The sequence below is a fragment of the Carcharodon carcharias genome, chromosome 6 (genome assembly GCF_017639515.1).
Source record: "Carcharodon carcharias isolate sCarCar2 chromosome 6, sCarCar2.pri, whole genome shotgun sequence".
In the NCBI taxonomy this organism is placed as follows: domain Eukaryota; kingdom Metazoa; phylum Chordata; class Chondrichthyes; order Lamniformes; family Lamnidae; genus Carcharodon; species Carcharodon carcharias.
The window spans coordinates 186174471-186186705 of record NC_054472.1 but is presented as its reverse complement, the minus strand read 5'-3'; positions in this window follow the sequence as shown (position 1 = coordinate 186186705).

The window sequence follows — 12235 nt, the reverse complement described above, 5'->3', positions numbered from 1 at the left end:
AAATGGAGGCTAAAGCTGTACACAGTATTCCAGATGTGGTCTCCCTAAACCCCTATACAAGTCCCCAATTGCCTTTTGAAAGTTCCAGATTTTTTACAGGCTTTTTGAAACGTACTAAGTCCTGTTCACCCATCATGCCTTGTGCTTGCTGACCCTACTGGTTGAGCAGCACCTCATTCTTAAATTTCTCACCCTTATTTTCCAATCCTCCGTGGCTTCACTCTTCTCGATCTCTGCAACCCTCTCCAGCCTATACAACCCTCTGAGATCTCTGTGCTCCTCCAACTCTGGCCTCTTGCACATCCCCGATTTTAATCACTGCCTCATCGGCGACTGTGCCTTCAGATACCCGTGCCCCAACCTCTGGAACTCCCTCCCTAAACCTCTCCGCCTCTCTTTCCTCCATTGAGACACACCTCAAAACCTACCGTTTTAGTCAAGCTTTTAGGTCATCTGACCTAAATATCCCCTTAAACGTGGATCAGTGTCAAATTTTGTTTGAGAACGCTCCTGTGAAGCGCCTTGGGATGTTTTACTAAATTAAAGGCGCTATATAAATACAGATTGTTGTTCAGCTGCCCATTGGATTCAGTTCAGTTTAGGTTGTCAACTCATCTGGATTGTTCCAGAGCCTTCCAGAATTTTCAGTTATTGGTTATGACAGTGGTTGCGATGGGTAAAAGGGCAAAAGGCTTTTTGACAGAATATATCATCATACTGGGTATCTGCTTAATTGCCCCAACTTCTCCCTTCTTCCTTTTTCTAAGTGGCCTCACCCAGTCCCGCCCAAGTGGCAATCCCACAGCATTGTAACTTCTCCACCATCACCGACCTGCAATCATCAAGATTAGTTTCCTCAACCCTTTCCCAACCCAACACTTGGCTACTGGGGAGATGGTGGCATAGTCATAATGTCACCAGACTAGCAATCTAGCGGCCCAGGTCAATGCTCTGGGGGTAAATTCGAACGACACAGGAGCTCAGGAAGGGGAACCGGAGGTCTTAGGCATACTTTTAAGAGTTGGCATGCAGGTACAGTAAGCATCTAGGAAGGCAAATGGCATGTTGGCCTTTATTGGAAGGGGTTTGGATTAAGGGAATAAAGAGGTCTTGTTGCAATTGTACAGGGGTTTGGGGATACCATATCTGGAATACTGTGAACAGCTTTAGCCTTCATATTTAAGAAAGGGTATATTCGCATTGGAGGTGATATAGCGAAGGTCCATTAAGTTGGTCCCTAGAAGGCTGTCCTATGATAAGAGGCTGAGTAAATTGGGTCTATATTCTCTGGAGTTTAGTAGAAACCTGTTGAAACCTGTAAAATTCTGAAGGGGTTTGACAGGGTGGATGCTGAGAGATTGTTTCTGCTGGTCGGGGATTCCAAAACACAGGAGGCCACAGTCTCAAGATAAGGGGCCGATCATTTTGGACTGAGATGAGGAGAAATTATTTCACTCAAAGGCTTGTGGATCTTTGGAATTCTGTACCCCAGAGGGTTGTGGATGCTCTATCACTGAATATATTTATGGCTGCAATAGACAGAATTTTGATCTCTGAGGGAGTTAAGGGATATGGGGAGCAGGCAAGAAAATGGAGTTGAAGACCAGGATCAGCCATGATTGTGTTGAATGGTGGAGCAGACTCAAGGGGTCATATGGTCTACTCCTGCTCCTATTTCTTGGGTTCTTGTAAGAGAAAGGTTAGGAGAGTTTTCTGAAACTGAGCGTGACAGGGTTGGAGGTAGGTGGAGAACTAAGGACCGCAAGAGAGAAGAGAACATGACTGGAGATGACTGTGTCAATTATAACCTTTAGGTTAGTGAAGGGGGAAAAATTGGTGAAGAGGTTCACTTCTCAATGTCATCCAATTCAATGTACATTGGCTGAGGCAAGATTGGATTTGACTAGGCTTCTTCCCATTTGAATAAACTAATGATCCAAAAGTCCGATGTATCCTAACTCACACTAAGTCCCGTTTACCTGTCAACCATTTGTTCGCCAAACTACAATGGCTTCCAGTCCAGACAAGCTATGAGATAAATTTCTCATCCTTGTTTTCAAATCCATCTATAGCCTCATCACTCCCTATCACTGTAATTTCTTTTACCCCTACAACTATCTGAGTTATCTGTGCTCATTTAATTCGGTCTTTTGAACATTCCCGAGTTTCATTGCTCCAATGTTAATGGAAGGGTGAGGTGGTAGTGTACTGCTATTATCACCAGACTAGTACTCCAGATACCCAGGGTAATGCTCTGGGGACCTGAGTTCAAATCCTGCTACAACAGATGATGAAATTTGAATTCAATAAAAAATCTGAAAATAAAAGTCTAATGATGACCATGAAGCCATTGTCAATTGTTGTAAAAACCCAACTAGTTCACTAATGTCCTTTAAGGAAGGAAACCTGCCATCCTTACCTGGTCTGGCCTAGCTGTAACTCCAGATCCACAGCAATGTGTTTGCTTCTTAAATGGCCTAGCAAGCCATTCAGTTTTCAAGGGCAATAAATGCTAGCCCAGCCAGCGACGCCTGCATCCATCGAACTAATAATAAAAAGCTGACTCCCCCCCTATATTCTCGAATTCCCTCCCTAAATGTTTCCACCTCTCTATCTCTCTCTCCCCTCCTAATTCTTTAACCAAGCTTTTCTACCTCCCCCAATATCACCTTATGCGGCTCGGTGTCAAATTCTGTTTGATAACGCTCCTGCAAAGCACCTTGGGATATTTTACCAGCGCTATATCAATGCAAGTTGTTGTTGTTGACGTTTCTAGACAGGTGTAGAGAGTTGCCACCCGAGTGCAAAGTCACATTTCTTTGGGAAACACAGATCTCTTATCACCACATGCAGGAGAGGAAGAGTTAGAGGTGGATTCTGCTTGCAGATGAATAATTTAAAAATCCATTTGAAGACGGTTTTCAAAGAAAAAGCATTCTTGCTTCACAGCCCACAGAAACTGAGTAATTAAAAGTTGCAGCGAAACCAGATCGCCAAGGAAAATATTCTGCCGTAGACTCATTTTCATTAGCTCCTTGCCTAATTCTTTACCAGAATGATTTTAATATATGGTGTAAACAAAAAATTATTGGGGAAAAAAACCTGAGTAGGTTTGACTAGATTACTCATGAATAACAAGGTCACTATAAATGAGTAATGGCCATTGACTTAATCTCTTTCTAATCTGATTAGCCCACTCACAGAACACAAATCCTTTCCACAGGCCTTCCTTAAATATCCTCTAAATGTCATGACAAAAATTTGAACATTTGACCCTTTTTCTTATTTTTCTCTCCATGGTTTGTTACTTTCTCTCTCTCGTTCCCTCTCTCTCTCTCTCTCTCTTTCTTGTTTGCTCAATGGGTAGCACTGTCCCCTCTGACGTTGTGGGTTCAAGTCCCACTCCAGAGTCTTGACCACAAACATCCCGGCTGACACTCCGGTGCAGTATCGAGGGGGCGCTGCACTGTCGGAGGTGCTACCTCTTGGATGGAACAATACAAACTGGGGCTCCTCTTGGGCCTGAAGAAGGGTCATGCTGACATGAAACATTAACTCTGTTTCTCTCTCTCCGCAGAGGCTGCCAGACCTGCTGAGTTTTTCCAGCATTTTCCTGTTTTTATTTCATACTTTAAAAGTGCTTGATTAGCCATAAAGTGTTTTGGGAGGTCCTAAGATCATGAAAGGCACTGTAAAAAATACATGCCTTCTTTTTCTGACCTCCCGTGGCCTTCATAAGTGTTTTCCCCCTCTTTCACTGCACCCTGGCACATTCTCATCATCCCATGCAGCTCAGTTCTGTCCGCCCCACACCTTTGTCTGCGCTCTCAATCTCTCGCTCAGCAAGCGGCAGGATACTCACAGCAGGATAGACATGACAGGAAGATCAATAGGAGGGCAGTGGGAAAATGGGAAAAGGGTCAGACAGATATTTGCAGGCTGCAGACGATAATCAATAGCCTGCAGGGATTTCAAGGCTGTAATCTGATTTTCACTTTTACAATATCATCTGTCTTGCATTCTCTCCAGTTTCATTGTTCATAATATAATAATATGATGGGTTAGCCTACTGCAGTTAATCACTGTAATATTTTAAAAATGGATGTGGAGATTTGGGTTACTAAAAGTAGAATGAAAAAGACTAGTGGGAGGAAGTCTTATGGTGCAGTGGGACGCATCCTCCCCCACCATGCTAAGCCAGAAGCTCCGGGTTCGAGTCCCACTCCAGGACTTGATGGTCAAGGAAAGAGCATTCATAACGCGGCCAAATAGACTGAGGATCAACCTGCGAATCCTCCCAACATACGCAGAGCCCGGCAGTCAGAGTGGGAGAGAACCCTGGTCAGCCACGTGATGGAAAGAAAGTTGGAGCCTCTACCATCACTATCCATAGCTCCAGACCACGAACCATGTGCATAAAAGTGGGTGTTGCCACAGCAACTCGGGCCCCTGGTGGGGATTGGTTGGCTGGGTGGCTGGCGTGGATGAGGTTGGTGCCATCAGGGTTCTGGACCTGCCTACTCACCCTACCTGCGGCGGGGTTATGGTGCTGTGGGTCAGGCCTGCCCATGGACAGAGAAATTAAGAAGGAGGAGAAATAATGATGGCAAGAAGTTATAATAGTGGGCGGAGAGGGGAAGTGAAAGGGCATGAAATATACGTCCACGTTCTATGCGTATTCAGAGAAGGGGGTTGCTATTAAGAGGAACAGTTGTATGTTTGGCTTGGAGGGGAACTTGCAGGTGGTGGTGTTCCCATGCATTTGCTACCCTTGTCCTTTTACGTGGTAGAGGTTGTGGGTTTGGAAGGTGCTGTCAAAGGAGCCTTGGTGAGTTCCTGCAGTGCATCTTGTAGATGCTACACACTGTTGGTACTGTGCATCGGTGGTGAAGGGAGTGAATGTTTGTGGATGTGGTGCCAATCAAACGGGGCTGTTTTGTCCTGATCTGTGGAGAGTGAAACAGATTTAACCCTAAACCCCAAAGGAGAGTCATATTGGACTCTGTATTAACTCTGTTTCTCCCTCCACAGATGCTGTCAGACTGGCTGAGTTTTTCCAGCACTTGATGTTGAACACAAGTTGTTGCTGTTGCACACTCAATATCTGCTTAAGGGCTACGAAGGCCTTTGAAATTATAGGAAAAAGAGTAACCATGAGAACAGCCTACAGACTCACAGCTGCTCCTGTGGTGGAATTGCAATTAAATAAAATAAAACATGGGAACATCTCCCTTTGAATCCCTAATGTCCTTAAGGGAAGGAAATCTGCCGTCCTCACCTGTTCTGCCCTACATGTGACTCCTGACCCCCACCAATGTGGTTGACTCTTAACTGCCCTCTGAAATGACCTAACAAGCCTCTCAGTTCGATGGCAATTAGGGATGGGCAACGAGTGTTGCCCTCGCCAGTGACGCCTACATCCCATGAAAAAAAAAACCTCTGAAGTAAATGTAGCAAACATCACAAGTCAAACTTGGAGGTTGTCATGCCATAGAAAAATCCATCAGTTTTAGCAGCAGAGACATGAGTGTTGCAATTAGGGAGTGCGAGATTGCTAAACAGAATATCATATTGCAAGAAATTTATTGGAACATGGCCAACTAAGCTGGACCAGAGAAAGGTTCACTGGTTCCTATCAAAACAGAATCTTCTCTGGTAATTGTTTAACAATGAAGTCTTATAGAGCACATCATCAACCAGCAAGAGCAAATGTGCTGGAAGAAGTGAAGTGTATCATGGAATTAAGTATTTTATTCCAATTACTATTAATGTCACCCAATAGGACTCAGTGACAATCCGTGCTACAATGAAATCGGGCACAAATTAACCAGCAACAGTGTCATTTGATAAAAGCCCTAATGTGGCTTGCGATATTTCCCCACATTTCACTTAGAAATGATATACCAAAGGGCCATGACAACTAACATCGACTGTTGTATAAACCCATCTGGTTCACTAATGTCCTTTAGGGAAGGAAATCTGCTGTCCTTATCTGGCTTGGCCTACATGTGACTCCAGACCCACAGCAATGTCATTGACTCTTCACTGCCCTCTGAAATGGCCCAGCAAGCCACTCAGTTCAAGGGCAGTTAGGGATGGGCAACAAATGCTGGCTTTGCCAGTGGCACTCCGAACGCATGAAAGAATGAAGAAGTAAAAAAAAAAATTGTTCCTGTTTTCTAAAGAGTTTAGAATGAGAAACAATGGGACTAACCAAAAGTTAAGAAAAATCTCATTGTCCTAAGGGTAGGTCATTTTTAAAAATTCATTCATGGGATGTGGGCATCACTGGCAAGGCCAGTATTTATTGCCTATCCATAATTGCCCTCATTCAGAAGGCATTTTAAGAGTCAACCACATTGCTGTGGGTCTGGAGTCACATGTAGACCAGGCCAGCAGATTTCTTTATTAGTGAGCCAGATGGGTTTTTACAAAACAATTGACTATGATTTCATCACTATCATTAGACTTTCAATTGCAGGTTTTTTTTTTTTTACTGAATTCAAATTCCATTATTTGCTGGAGTAGGATTTGAACCTAGGTTCCTCAGAGTTATTACACTGGATCACTAGAGCCAGTGACAATACCACTACACCATCACCTCCATCCAACCTGTTCTGCTGTCTAACTGGGTCATTGTTGATCCAGAATTAATGGTTCCTCAAATACCAAACATTCCTGGAAGGATGATCGACCAGACTAATGATAAGACATGAGTATGGACCCATTGTACAAACCGTTCCCTTTCTGAAAAACTATATATATATCTATGCATAATGATGGCAGGGCAGAGTAAATTAGGTGCCATAGGACAGTGTAATTCTCCTAATGACATGTTAGAAACTCATAACTAGAGCTTAGTGCCATTGCTATGAGCATTATCGAATGGGGAGGAAAAGGGAAAATGGTGGTTAATTGTTACTGTGTATACTGTATGGTCTTCCCATGGTGAAACCCATATAGTTCTTTTCATAACAAATAAACTTAAGGTCAACCAAAACTCAGCTGCCTATGTCCTAACACACACCAAATCCCATTCATCTGTCACCCAATGCTCACTGACACACTCCGGTTTCCCAATGAAGTAATGCCCGGATTTTGAAATTCTTATCCTGGTTTTCAAAACCCTTGCCCCTCCCTATCTCTGTAATCTCTTCCAGCCTCATAGCCCGCTGAGATCTGGGTGCTCCTCTTATTCAGATAGCGAGAGCACTCCTGATTTTAATCGCTCCACCATTGGCGGCCGTGCCTTCGGTTGCCTGGGCCCCAAGCTCTGGAGTTCCCTCCCTAAACCTCTCCACCCTCCTTTAAGACATTCCTCTTAGTCTATCGGCTTGGCCAAGCTCTTGGTCGTCTTCCTTAAGATCTTCTTACGTGGGCTCAAAGTCAGGTTCTGTTTTATCACGTTCTGGTGAAGCCCCACAGGACATTTGATTAGGTTTGAGGCACTATGTAAATACAAGGTGCTGTTGTAGTTTTTCATCCTGTGCCCACAGATCCACAGTAGCATCTTTTTCTGACAGTAGTACCACTGCTGCAAGGTTGCTTGTTAAACCAGGGTCTTTGATGAAAGCTTGAGGGGATGTTGAATCAGCAGCATTCCCTAATGCTCGACTACCATGCTAATGAGTACCTCAAACGGCTGTTGTGCTTTTGCATGGGGGAATCTCTCTGAGGTTGACAGCCTGAGTTCCAAAATCCATGAAAAGTTGTAACGTGGCCAATCATTGATCCATATACATCAGAGAATCGGTGAATCATAACATCGTCCTCCTGTATTTTATGTAAGGATTCAACTGCTTCCCCAGAAGTGGCAAAGAGAGGAAAACCAAACAAGAAAAAAATTATAGCTAGCATTGATGCACAGGATATATCCGTAACTGTGGGGAGAGCTCTCCAATCCTGACATTGAAACCGACTGACACGGCGCAGAAGGAGGCCATTCAGCCCATCTTGCCTGTGTTAACCCTTTGAAGGAGCCACCCAACTAAACCCATTCACCCCCTGCTCTTTCCTCATAGCCCTGCAATATCATGCATTCATCGCAAAGTTAGATCTCTCTTCCTTGTCATCCATCATAATAGAACAAGGAGAACATTGCAGGCACCCCATTAATGGTCCAACACTATAATCTATAGGTGTTATGACTCACCTCCCTGTCCCCATCATCCCTCAGCACTGGTTGTAAGTTGAAGACCGTTGTAATCTCTGATGTGGTCTCTTTATTTGGTGCTGACCATTCACTCACTTGAACAGGTTGCACGATGCTATGTAACAGGGTTTGAATCCTGCCATGGCAGGTGGTGGAATTTGAATTCAATTTTAAAAATCTGGAAATAAGAGTCTAATGGTGACCATGAAACCATGTTGATTGTTGTAAAAACCCAGCTGGTTCACTAATGTCCTTTAGGGAAGGAAATCTGCCGTCCTTACCCGGTCTGGCCTACATGTGACTCCAGACCCACAGCAATGTGGTTGACTCTTAACTGCCAATTAAGGATAGGCAATAAACGCTGGCCTAGCCAGCGACACCCGTGAATGAATAAAAAAAAAACAGGCCTTACGGTGGATGGGAAGGGTGGAGAGCTCCAAAGAATCTGAAAGATCTTTCCCGCATTGGCCATTTTCTTTGGTGACCTCAGGAGCTGGGTTAGCTAGCTTGAGCGGCCCAGGGGGCACATCAGTTTCTTGTCTTTGCTGGCACCCGTGGTCAATCTGTGGCCATATTCCTGCATCCGCTTACTCTCGATAGAGTTGCAAGGCAGAACCAAACAAGCCCTTGTCGCCACAGCTACAATACAAAGTCCCATCTCCCTACTTACCACACTAATAGGGAGCTATCGCAAGAATTGTCTCATACATGTGCAGCGAGGTCATCTTGCATGTAGTGGGACAAAAACGGGAGAAGTGTGTTAAGGTGGAGCATTCACTTGAGTCTCAAGGGGCTTGGTGCACAGTATTAGCTCCGTGGAAGTATCAAGCCTATGGGCTGTGAAATTGATGGTAAATGAAAAGTCCCCATAAAACGCAAGTTCGGACCTTGATGCAATCCACAGACAAGTACTTAACAACACAACTTCAATTCCTAATTCACATATAAAAATTGAATGTAGTATAAGCACTGAACTTCGATAAAACCCTAGTTCGGCCTCAACTGGAGTATTGTGTCTAATTCTGGGCACCGTTCTTTAGGAAGGATGTGAAGGCATTGGAGGCGTTTCAGAAAAAAGGTTCATGAAAATGGTTCCGGGGACTGAGAGGCTTCGGTTATGGGTATAGAGTGGAGAAGTCGGGACTCTTCATAGGGGGAAAGAAAGTTGAGAGGAGATTTGACAGAGGTGGCTCAAAATCATGTGGGGCCTGGACAAAGGGGGTAGGGAGAAACCGTTCCCCCTGGTGGAAGGGTCAGGAACCGAAGGGCACAGATTTACCGTGAATGGCAAACTTAAAAACGGTGACGTGAGGAAAAACATTCTTACTCTGCGAACGGTTCGGATCTGGACGGCGCTGCCTGAGAGTGTGGTGGAGGCAGATTCAATTGTGGCTTTCAGAAGAGAATTGTACAACTATCTGAAGAGAAAATGATTTGCAGGGGCACGGGGAAAAGGCTGGGGTGTGGGAATCGCTGAGCCATTCTTACAGAGAGCCTATGATGGCCTTCTTCTGTGCTGTAGCCCTTCTCTGAATCTATGATTGTAATGCAAATTTGGCTATAATACTGTAATTGAATTTCACAGTATAAAGCGCGGAGTGTGATGCAATGATTTATTTCCTAATGCAATGTTTTATTGTCAAAAATTATCAGTAGTTCCAGCAGTTAAAGTAAACATGGCGGACACACACAAAACCCTCAGACCTGGGTGCAATTCTAGAATTAGCCAAGATGGAACAGAAATTCAGACTCTCAGAAGTGTTTACACTGATTTGCCAGCAAGAGTAAAATGGAACTTGGAGCATTAAGGTTACCACTAATGCAAGATTACATATTACAATGTGGGTTTAACATGGTAGTAAATGTAAATTTTTATGCAGCTCACCATAAAAGATGAACGTGTTTGCCAGAATCATGTGCATTAAGAAAATAGTCTTTAGGGCCAATAATATTCTTCCATTTTGAACAGTGCCGTATCTGTAATACACTCTCGTTGCATTTCTCCGTTAACTTCAGATCATCCGAAATTTTCTGCCAGCATCCCAACTTGCCCGGAGCTCCGCTGATCCACACTCTCCGTGCTCGCGGCCCAATGTTGAAATGCAGTCCAGCAAAGCCTCAATTTTAGAATTCTCCTCCTTGTTCTCGAATCCCTCTGTGACCGCCACCACCAGCCCGCCACCCCCCCACCCCCCCCACCCCCACCCCCCCCCCCTCCCTCTCTATATCTGTCACCTCTTCCAGCCCTAAAATCCTCCAAGATCTGCGCGCTCCTCCAATTCTGGTCTCTTGCGCGTGCTGATTTTTGTATCGGTCTGCCCCCCCCTGCTATGTCTTCAGCTGCCCTCGGCCTCCAAGCTCCAGAATCCACCCCAACCCCCACCCCCCCCCGCAAAACCTCCCCACCTCCCCCTCTCCTCCTTTAAGCCGAGGGCCAGGATTTTCCGGCCCTGCCGACCGCTGGGGTTTTTCGGTCCCGCTGAAAAGCGATGGACTATTGGGTGGCCCAACGCACCCCACCCCCCGTGGCAAATCCTGCCGGGGCCAGGAAATCCCGGTCCGGGAGTTTGGCCATCATCTGTCCTGCTATCCCAGCGGCATGCCAGATTTTGTTTGGCGTCGCTCCGATGAAGCGCCTGGCGAGGCTTTACTGCATTAAAGGTTCTATTTAGACACAAGTCGTTGCTGTTGCCTGATCCCTCAAGAATGGGAACCCGAACGGAATTCCAGTGTGAGATGACTGAGGAAACCACCTCATTTGTAAAAGCAACCTCAATGACGCAGACTGAACATCATCTGGCAAATGGATTTTAACGTGGGAAAATGTGAAGTTGTTCACTTTGGCAGGAAGAACAAAAAAGCAGAGTACTATTTAAATGGAGAACAGCTGCATAATTCTGAGGTGCAGAGGGATCTGGGCGTTCTAGTACATGAGTCACAAAAAGTTAGTATGCAGGTACAGCGAGTAATTAAGAAGGCTAATGGAATGCTATTCTTTATTACGAGAGGGATTGAACATAAAAGTAAGGATGTTATGCTTCAGTTACACAGGGCATTGGTGAGACCGAACCTCGAATACCATGTGCAGTTTTGGTCCCCTTATTTAAGGAAGGATGTAAATGTATTGGAGGCGGTTCAGAGGAGGTTTACTAGATTGATACCTGGAATGAGTGGGTTGTCTTATGAGGAAAGGTTGGACAGACTGGGCTTGTTTCCTTTGAGATTCATATTTCTTATGTTCTTATGTTCTGATTGAGTCACAGAGTCACAGAAGGAGGCTATTCAGCCCATTGTGACTGCACCGGCTCCTTGAAGGAGCAATTCACCTAGTGGCATTCCCTCGCCTTCTCCCTGTAACCCTGCACATTCTCTCTTTTCAGATAATAATCCAATTCCCTCTTGAATGCCTTGATTGAACCTTCCTCCATCGCACTCTCAGGCAGCTCATTCCAAATCCTATCCACTCACTGCGTGATAAAGTTTCTCCTCATGTCTCCATTGCTTATTTTGCCAATTACCTTAAATCGGTGTCCTCTTGTTCTCGATCCTACCACTAATGGAAACAGTTTCTCCCTATCTACCCTTTTGAGACTCCTCATGATTTTGAATATCTCTATCAAATCTCCTCTCAACCTTCTCTTCTCCAAGAACAAGAGTCCCAATTCTTCAACGTATCTTCGTAACTGAAGTTCCTCATCCCTGGAACAGTTCTTGTGAAGCTGACTAGGAATGAACAATAAATCCAGTCTTGCCAGGCCTGCCCACATCCTAAGAACAAATATAAATTAAATCCAAGAACGTGGATTCTAGGAGACCTAGTTCTTATTTTTCCCTTCGTTCCCCTCTTTTCAGTCCCCTCACCCCACCATTTTCTTGGGTTTCCAGTTCCCTCAGTTTCTCCCAGAGTACACACATATGAACATACAAAATAGGAGTAGAAGTAGGCCATTTGGCCCCTCAAGCCTGCTCTGCCATTCAGTAAGATCATGGCTGATCTGTTTGTTTCGAATTCCGCACTCCCATCTACCCCTGATCACCTTTGATTCCCTTGCCTAACAAGAATCCGCCCACCTCTGCCTTAAA